Raw genomic sequence first — 9,959 nt, 5'->3', positions numbered from 1 at the left:
ATATATATATATGTATATATGTATGTATATACATATATATATAAATATACATATATATGTATATATAAATATATATATATAATATATAATCCTTTCATTGTTAGTTAATTATTTATCCTGTCATACTATCAATTCATTTTGCTACCATATCAAGTCAAGCTCTCTTTATATATATATAGTGGATGTAATATATAAATATAATGATTCTAATATGTCTTTTTAAAGTATGATTTTCCAGCTTGTTTAATCATCTTAAATTACAGTCTTCTAATCTCCAAACCAACTGTCTGCATTTGGATGAAAAAGACTCCAAGGTGCACACAAAAGTACCACTGATGCCTGATATAGAAAGATTCTCTTATCTGTGGCTTATAATGAGATACTTTTCTATAGGCAACACAAAGTCTCATTTGTTGCCTTCTCATTTTGTAAGATGGTATTTAATTTGCTGTCCACTATTGTCCTTGGACCTTTTTATTTTTTTATCTTTACTACTTCCAATTATTTTTCTTCTACTGAATATGTCTGTGTTTCAGATAATTATTTTTTATACATTAGCTTGCATTTTTCAGATTCATGATCTTGTTATTTCTTGTTCAGATTTCTAACCTTCCTTTCTCCTTTTGTATGACTGCATCACTCTCACTGGTTCTGACAGTATCTCTCATGTAGTAATTTCAATGATCTTAAAGTGTTCTTTACCTCTTCATCCAAACCATTATTAACTGCCATATCAAAATAATTTTAACACTAATTTTGTTCTAATCAAAAATGAACTTCTGTAGATTGACATATTGTCAATCATTGCTACTATTGGAGTTATATCTTTCACTCTTTTCTATCAATCTGCATCTTTAAAACTGTTTTGAATTCCCCTTTCAATTAAGGAAGTAGAGTAGAAAAGTGACTCACTGAGATATTACTAATTAGTTAAATCATTCCAATGATTTCCTTTTTTCTTCCCTTTATCATTGAAAATTAATATTAATCATAGGAGGCTTTGTGTTATCTGACCCAGTTCATCATCTGTAAGGACAGCAAGGGTTCATTCATTTCTAACAAATCTCCAACAAACACTATTTTATTTGATTCTGTTGATGATTTTGTCCTCTCTACCCTTCCCCTCAGGTGCTAATTTCAAATTAGCTTTCCCCCTTCTCACTAAGGACTAATTCAACAAGTGATTGTTTTTGGATCACAAACATTCACAGAGTCTAGTACCCAGGGATGGTAGGGATATGTCAAAAGAAAGATGAGTGATTATTTACTACTCCCTACCAATAGGTGGTAGTTGTGTTCTAAAAAGAAGCAGTCATAGAATTGAATTTATCCAGTCCTGTTTTATTAATTAAAATCTACATTGCATGATATAACCATACTTCTATAAGTAAAGGAGAATTATAGCAGGAGATAAGAATCACAGTAAATAGCAGCAATGCAATGATCCAAGATATTTCTGAGGGACCTATGAGAAAGAACACTATCCACATCCAGAGAAAGAACTGTGGGAGTAGAAACACAGAAGAAAATCAACTGCTTGATCACACGGATTGATGGGGGATATGATTGGAAATGTAGACTCTAAACTATCACTCTAGTACAAATATCAATAATATGGAAATAGATCTTGATCAATGATACATGTAAAACCTAGTGGAATTGCCCATTGGCTATCATGAAGATGGAATTAACTCTCCTCTGCCCATTTTTGGATAAAATCACCAGAAGCTTATATACCCCACTTATCCTTAAGTGGGGGAGGTCTGTGACCCACATGTGCCATAGTGGGTGGCGAATCAGAATCAACTGACTGCCCCCTGGGTAGTCCTAAGCAAAACTTTAGCTATAATTGGTCCATGTAAAGTGGGAAGAAGGCACAGGAAGTGAAGAAAGGAATGATCTTTAAAAGTGACAAGAACTCCCATCTTCATACTACTGGAGGGGAGTGGGAGGAGGGCAGGGAAAGAACATAAATCATGTAACCTTGGAAAAATTCTCTTAATCAATTAAGTAAAATAAAAAAGAAGTATAAAAAAAAGAATCACAATAAAAATGAACCTTTCTTCTTGATCATGGGGGGAAATCTATTGTTTAAAAAGCTTTAATTAATGCATCATTTGCTTGTTCTGTGATTTTTTTTATTGAAGAAATAAAATGCATTTAATTTTTTGTTTAAAATATGATACATTTTGAGTAGATATATGCATAATTTATTGAAAAATAATTATACAACATAGGCTTTCACGTTTTAAACATTTATAAAAATAGACAGGTAAAGGAAAACAAAAAATGGTAATAAGGCTCTAAGTTTATTTACATCTTGAATAGTTAACAAGTGAACTATTTTAGTTTTACAGTTTATATATACAATATTCTCAAATTATACATTAATTAACATTTTTTAATTTAGCATAACCTTCACATGAACTTGCTGATAAATGTTGACCTCTCCACTGTACACCACTTAATAGAACTAAATAAATACTAGTGGAAAAATTTTTTTAAATAACTTAAAAGATCTTACTATTTACTAATTGCTGTGTTTCAAAAACTTCATAACTTTTCCATAAAAATTCTTGCTATGTCTTTTGATTGTTTTATCAATATTCCTTTAAAAAGGGTTCAGATTTAAGCTAAACATTTAAAGCCTGATTGAATTTATTCTTTCCCCATTAAAGGTATAGTCAGTCCCATAAAATGGACTTGTATAGTAATACAAGTGTACAGACTACATACATTTTGCAAGTATAGACTATACACAACACAGGTGGACTTTCACAATACAATAATTTCACTGGAAACACATTAATTTTATTCAAGTAACTTCATTTACCACTGAATAAAATTAAAATGAATTTGTCAAAGAGCACCTGACCATTAAGTAGGTTATTTAGCTACATTTCATCACTGTCATATTCCTCTATTGTGATCTCTTCTTCCTCCATGAATCCTTGAGCTGTAGCAGGCTGGGGCTGGCTGGCCGGTAGATCTGTTCCACTAGTCTGACTCGAAGGAAGAAATAATGATGTTTCTGCATCAGTCTCTGAAGTTTTGATTTTGTCCTTGTGCATAAGTATCTTTGTAGGTGGTGATCCTTCACGATTAGTCTCATCATCACTATTAGAGTCTATCATTCCAGAATCCTTATCAGTTAGGGCTTCCATTTTCAATCTTTCTACTTATCAGGAACCACTGAGGTTTGTGCAGAGGTCGAAAACTTGCTCCTCCTCCTTGACAATAAGCAAAACCTCTGGATTTGTTGGAATGCATCACACCTCTTGTAGCTACAGATGTAGCTACAGATGCACTGTACCCCAAGAGTGGTCCTTGAATTCCAGTCACCATGGAGGATGTCAGCACAACTTATGTATTCACTGGCTCTCACAAGATCTTCTATTTCAGTGAAGAAATCTACATAGTTTTGGTGAAGGTATAAATTTAACAGCTCTCCAGGCATGTGTGACTTTTCTACAACCTCCTCGGGTTCAACAAGTAACAGGTCCCGTTCATATTCTGACAAATGAGAAGGTAATCGAGGAAATTCCAATTCCGTTAGAGGTGTTCTTTTACAATATAATATCTTTCCCAAAGTTCTGAAAAGAAAGAGACAGGCATCTTTGCCACCAATTGCCTGAACTTCTTGGTTTTCCAAAGTACTAACAGGTCTCTTTCTCTGCCTTGCTTTTGACAACAAGACATCTGATTTTAATGAAGACATCCCTTTTTTCCTTGACCAAAAATCGGTCTCCTCAGAATTACCTTTAAAAGAAGAAAACTGGAGACTGTTTATTGTACTTCTTATATCACCAGAACATCCTTTACAAAGCAACTCTAAAGCTGGTTTCTCAGGGACAGCAATTTTTCCTCCATTCATATTAGCTTCTATTGCTGCTATTCTACTAAGAACTTTGATCATAATTGTTGGTGCCACAGGATTGAAACTAATGTTAGATATGGAACATTCTTCTTGGATTTCTTTGAGGAACAATAATCTCTGATTACTGGCTCCACTAAGACTATCAGAGATTATAAATATAAGAGGACATCAACCTAGCCTCACAAATGTCCTTAATATTTCATGTAAAGTACTTGGATCTCTATAGAATTGATTAGGCATATCCTCAATTAAAATAATCTTCTTATCAGTGTGCAGACAATCACCAAGCATCTGTAGTTTGTTATATTTATTTGCTCTCAACAGAAACTCTTGAAAAATAGTCATCTGAGATTGACTAGGAACCATGCGGAAACTTGATTCAAGATTAAACCCATCCTTCATATCATGTTTTCTGGAGTCTAGAAAAACAGGGTTAATCCATTCTTGCACCTCAATACCGAGCTCCTTAACTAGTATTTGTAGAGTTGCTGTTTTTCCACATCCAGGAGGACCTGTTATTATTAGAATAGGCCCACCCTGTTTTGGCTGCCACTCAAAAACATGAGCTTTTAACCAGGTTTCAAGTTCTTCAATTTTCTTCTTATGTACAGTCAGTTCATTCTGAGTTTCTGGTTTGTATTTGTCTACCCATGGTTCATTTTCAGAGAGATTTTCATTTAAATTTGCTTCAACACTAATCTGTTTTGAGGAAGAAGATTTTCCTTTTTTCTGGCTAGAAATTTGCTACTTTCTAATGTGGAAGGCAAATCTTTTCTTCTCTGATGAAAATTATTTACTCCCAGAGATTCAGTTTTAAGAGCAGAAGAAATGTCTGTGTTCCCAACAAAATCATCAAATGAAGGCTCTACCCAGTTGGTTATCTTTGTAGAAGCTACCTCTCATCTAAGAGAAGTTTTTGACATGATAAACCTTGATAGTTCCCATCCGTAGTACAGAACCTGCAGTTCACTAAAGTATAAATCACACGCTATCTGAAATGGGATTATCCCGTACAAGATTCCGTCGACAAGTGGTCGCCTAGCCAAGAGGGCCAGATGACGGGGAGCTCAATACCTCTCACAGTCCAAGTCAGTTCTCATTGTGAGGATATGCAGAAAAGGAACTTCCTGTGTGCTCAGACGCTAGGGGCGTGCAGAGCAATGGGCAGTCTGCCCATTAGTTACGAGAACCCCAGAAGCCTTTTAAAAACCTGGGTTGAGGAGCTTCCCCGTCAACCTGCCGGCCCCCCAGACATCGCTCGCGATCTCGTCCTCCGTCTGCTCGCTCCCTCCTGGCCTCCTTACTCCTCCCCCTGCGTTAGTGGTTGCTCGGGGCCAGAAGGCGAAACGACTCCAGGTCATCCTGGGGCTCCGGGCTAAGGGCCCAGATCGGCAACCAGCAGGAAGGGCAGGCCTCTCCTGCTTGCGGCAGCCTGACCTGTTGGCAGAGGGCAGTGATTCTGAGTCATCCCCCCCTCTCCGGGGGAGGTTGCTGCGGCAGCGAACCGAGTCCATGGATGATACTCTTGATTACTTGCTGGAGTCTCTTTGCTAATATTCTATTTAAAATTTTTGCATCTATGTTCATTAGGGAGATTAGTCTGTAGTTTTCTTTCTCTGTTTTTGATCTACCTGGCTTTGGAATCAGTACCATATTTGTGTCATAAAAGGAGTTTGGTAGGACTCCTTCTTTGTTTATTATATCAAATAATTTGTATAGTATTGGGATTAGTTGGTCTTTGAATGTCTGATAGAATTCACTTGTGAATCCATCAGGCTCTGGCGATTTTTTCTTGGGCAGTTCTTTGATGGCTTGTTCAATTTCTTTTTTTTGATATGGGATTATTTAGGTATTCTATTTCTCCTGCTATTAAACTAGGCAATTTATATTTTTGTAAATATTCATCCATATCTCCTAGATTGTTATATTTATTGCCATATAATTGGGCAAAATAGTTTTTAATGATTGCCTTAATTTCCCCTTCATTAGAGGTGAGGTCTCCTTTTCATCTTTGATACTGTCAATTTGGTTTTCTTCTTTCCTTTTTTAAATTAGATTGACCAGTATTTTGCCTATTTTATCTGTTTTTTCAAAATACCAGCTTCTAGTCTTATTTATTAATTCAATAGCTCTTTTACTTTCGATTTTATTAATTTCTCCCTTGATTTTTAGTATTTCTAATTTAGTTTTCATCTGGGGATTTTTAATTTGCTCTCTTTCTAATTTTTACTTTTACTTTCGATTTTATTAATTTCTCCCTTGATTTTTAGTATTTCTAATTTAGTTTTCATCTGGGAATTTTTAATTTGCTCTCTTTCTAATTTTTTAAGTTGTATGGCCAATTCACTAATCTCTGCCCTCCCTAATTTGTTAATATATGCACTTAAGGATATAAATTTCCCCCTGAGTACTGCCTTGGCTGCATCCCACAGAGTTTGGTAGGATGTCTCATTATTGTCATTCTCTTCAATGAAATTGTTGATTGTTTCTATGATTTCTTCTTTGACTAACTGGTTTTGTAGAATCATATTATTTAATTTCCAATAAGTTTTTGATTTACCTGTCCAGGTGCCCTTACTAATTATTATTTTTATTGCATTATGATCTGAGAAGGTTACATTTATTATTTCTGCTCTTTTGCATTTGTTTGCAATGTTTCTATGCCCTATGACATGGTCAATCTTTGTGAATGTACCATGTGCAGCTGAAAAGAAGGTGTATTTCTTTTTGTCCCTATTTGTTTTTCTCCACATATCAATGAAATCTAATTTTTCTAGGACTTCATTCACCTCTCTTACCTCTTTCTTACTTATTTTTTGGTTTGATTTATCTAGATCTCCTACTATTATGGTTTTACTATCTATTTCCTTCTTGTGATCTGCCAGTTTTTCCATTATGAATTTGAATGCTATGCCACTTGGTGCATACATATTGAGCACTGTTATTTCCTCATTGCCTATACTGCCTTTAATCAGGATGTAATGACCTTCCCTTTCTTTTTTAATCATATCTGTTTTTACTTTGGCTTTGTCAGAAATCATATTAGCCACTCCTGCCTTCTTTTTCTCATTTGATGCCCAAAAGATTTTGCTCAAGCCCTTAACCTTAAACTTGTGTATGTCCACCCATCTCATATGTGTTTCTTGTAGACAACATATGGTAGGATTTTGGTTTCTAATCCACTCTGCTATTTGCTTCCATTTTATGAGCAAGTTCATCCCATTCACATTCAGAGTTATAATTTTCAGTTGTGCATTCACTGACATTTTTGTATCCTCCCCTAGTCCTACCCCTTCTTCTTACACTATTTCCTTTTAAACCAGTGGTTTGCGTTAAGCCGGTAACCCTTATCCCCTCCTTTGATTGACTTCCCTTTCTACCCCTTCCCTTATTATTCCCCTCTTTTTATTTTTAAAGGCTTAATGAATTCCCTCCCCCTTCTTCTCCCCTCCCTTTTTTTGACCTCCCCACTCTCCTGCTCCCCTTGGTTTATCCCTTCTGACTTTCTCAGTAGGGTTTGGTAGAGTTTTATATCCCAATGGATAATATAGCTGCACTTCCCTCTCAGGGTTAATTACAGTGAGAGTAAGGTTTAAATATTACCTCTTAATGCTCTCTTCCTCTCCTTCTTATAATAGTATTTGTCCCTTCCCCTTCCCATGCCCTCTTTGTGTGTAATAGAATATCCTATTTTTCTTATTCACTCAAGTTTCTCTTGGTGTCCTCTACTATTCACCTCCCCCTTTCCTAACCCCATATCATCTTAGACCATTTAGTATTGCAACCTTTCCCTATGAATTATTCTTCTGATTACTATAATAGTGAATACTATAATAGTGAATAGAGTTCACTACAGAGAATTATACATAGCATTTCTCCACACAGGAATACAGATAATTAGATCTTATTGAAGTCCTTAAAGAGGCAAATTAAAAAATATGAGTTTTCTTTCTTTCCCCTTTGTTTCTTATTTACCTTTTCACGTTTCTCTTGATTTTTTGTGGTTGGATATCAAATTTCCATTTAATCCTGGTCTTTTCTGTGCAAATACTTGGAAATCTTCTATCTTGTTGAAAGCCCATACTTTCCCCTGGAAGTATATAGTCAGTTTTGATGGGTAGTTGATCCATCGTTGAAGACCAAGTTCTCTTGCCTTTCTGAATATTATATTCCAAGCCTTGGAATGCTTGGAGGCTGCCAGATCCTTTGTGATTGGTGCTCCTTGGTATCTGAATTGTCTCTTTCTGGCTTCTTGTAAAATATTTTTCTTTTACTTGGAAGCTCTTGAATTTGGCTATTATATTCCTGGGGGCTGTCTTTTCTGGGTCTAGTGTAGAGGGTGATCTATGGATCCTTTCAATGTCTATATTGTCCTCTTGTTGTAGAACTTTAGGGCAATTTTGCTGAATAATTTCTTTTATTATGGAGTCCAAATTTCTATCAATTTCTGCTTTTTCAGGGAGATCAATGATTCTCAGATTGTCTCTTCTAGATCGGTTTTCTTGGTCTGTCATTTTCTCATTGAGATATTTCATGTTTCCTTCTATTTTATCAGTCTTTTCACTTTGTTTTATTTGTTCTTGCTGTCTTGAGAGATCATTAGCTTCTAATTGCTCAATTCTAGCCTTTAGGGACTGGTTTTGGCTATAATCTTTTGGTTTTCCTTTTCAGTCTGGTCGTTTCTGGTGTTCAATTTGCTTATCAGTTCATTTGATTTCTGAGCCTCATTTTCCAATTGCAAAATTCTGCCATTTAATTTAAACTGTTATTTTCTTGCCTGATTTCCTTTTGAGCTATTTCCCTTTTCTCTAGCCAAATCTTTCCCAACTTTCTCGTCATCTCAGATTTGAACTCTTCAATAGCTTGTGACCAGTTTTCATTATTTTGGGAGGGTTTCGGATGTGATTGCTTGTTTTTTCTCCTCTTCTGTTTGCTTTGTTGTCTGGATTTTCTCTGTTTAAAGGTTGTTGAGTGTTAGAGATTTCTACTTGTTGTTGTTAATCTTTCTCTTCTAGGCTTTCTGATTCTGGGTTGCCATTTTTAGCCCAGCACCTTCTCAGCTTTATCCTCATGCTCAGGGTCTGTCTGTGCTCTTTAGGCTCCTGAGAGCTCAGGTCTGGTTGTTCTCATGGTCAAGCCTCCTGGTGGTCCCCCTTGCTTGATCCTCTGCCTGAGGCTCCTTTACAAGTCTCAGGGCACTGCTTCCACAGTCGTATACCTGTCTGTGCTGGTTCCCCACTCAAGGTTTCAGAGCCTTCACTCGAGCCAGCATCCGCCTCCACCCGCACCTGCACTCAGTGTCTGGGCTCAAAGTCTGCGAGCGTTCTTTAGCCTTTTGGGTTCTTAAGTCTTGCTGCTCTCAGGAGCAGGCCCTGGAGCTGCCAATGACTCAATGGGTGCCCCAAACTTGCTCTACTTCTTTTGAGCTGGCTTTGGCACTGTAGGTGGTGTGTGTGGCATTGGGGGTTGCTCAGCGTGAGATTTAGTGAGAACTGTTTCACCCCTTTATAGCATGGAAATGCCCCAATTCCACGTACCTTCCACACTGCGCCCTGTTGTGTGGTCCCTCCATTCATCTGGATTTGTTTTTATGTCCCCTTGAGGAGTCCTGTATATTTCGGTTAGGAGAGGTTAAGCCACTGCTTTTTACTCTGCTGCCATCTTAACCCGGAAGTTTTATGTTTTTTTTAAATTGATTAATTTACAATATTTTTCCATGGTTACATGATTCATGTTCTTTCCCTCCCCACTCCCTTAGCCAATGAACAATTCCACTGGGTTTTCCATGTGTCATTCACTGATCAAGAACATTTCCCATATTACTGATATGTAATAATCACTAGGGTGATCGTCTACATCCCCAATCATATCCCCATCGAACCATGTAATGAAGCAGTTGTTTTCCTTCTATATTTCTACTCCCACAGTTCTTTCTCTCAATGTGGATAGTGTTCTTCCCCATAAGTCCTTCAGGAGTGTCCTGGATCATTGCATTGCAGCTTAGTGGAGAAGTCCATTACATTCGATTGTGTCACGGTATATCCGTCTCTGTGTACAATGTTCTCCTGGTTCTCCTCCTTTA

General features: G+C 36.6%; 1 pseudogene; it reads right to left on the bottom strand.

The window, feature by feature from the left end:
• Positions 1–2,894: 2,894 nt before the first annotated feature.
• LOC123253727 lies at positions 2,895–4,800 on the bottom strand (annotated as a pseudogene).
• Positions 4,801–9,959: the final 5,159 nt, after the last annotated feature.

The sequence above is a fragment of the Gracilinanus agilis genome, chromosome X (genome assembly GCF_016433145.1).
Source record: "Gracilinanus agilis isolate LMUSP501 chromosome X, AgileGrace, whole genome shotgun sequence".
In the NCBI taxonomy this organism is placed as follows: domain Eukaryota; kingdom Metazoa; phylum Chordata; class Mammalia; order Didelphimorphia; family Didelphidae; genus Gracilinanus; species Gracilinanus agilis.
Note: the sequence above shows the minus strand (reverse complement) of the source record. Positions and strands in the feature narration are given on the sequence as shown.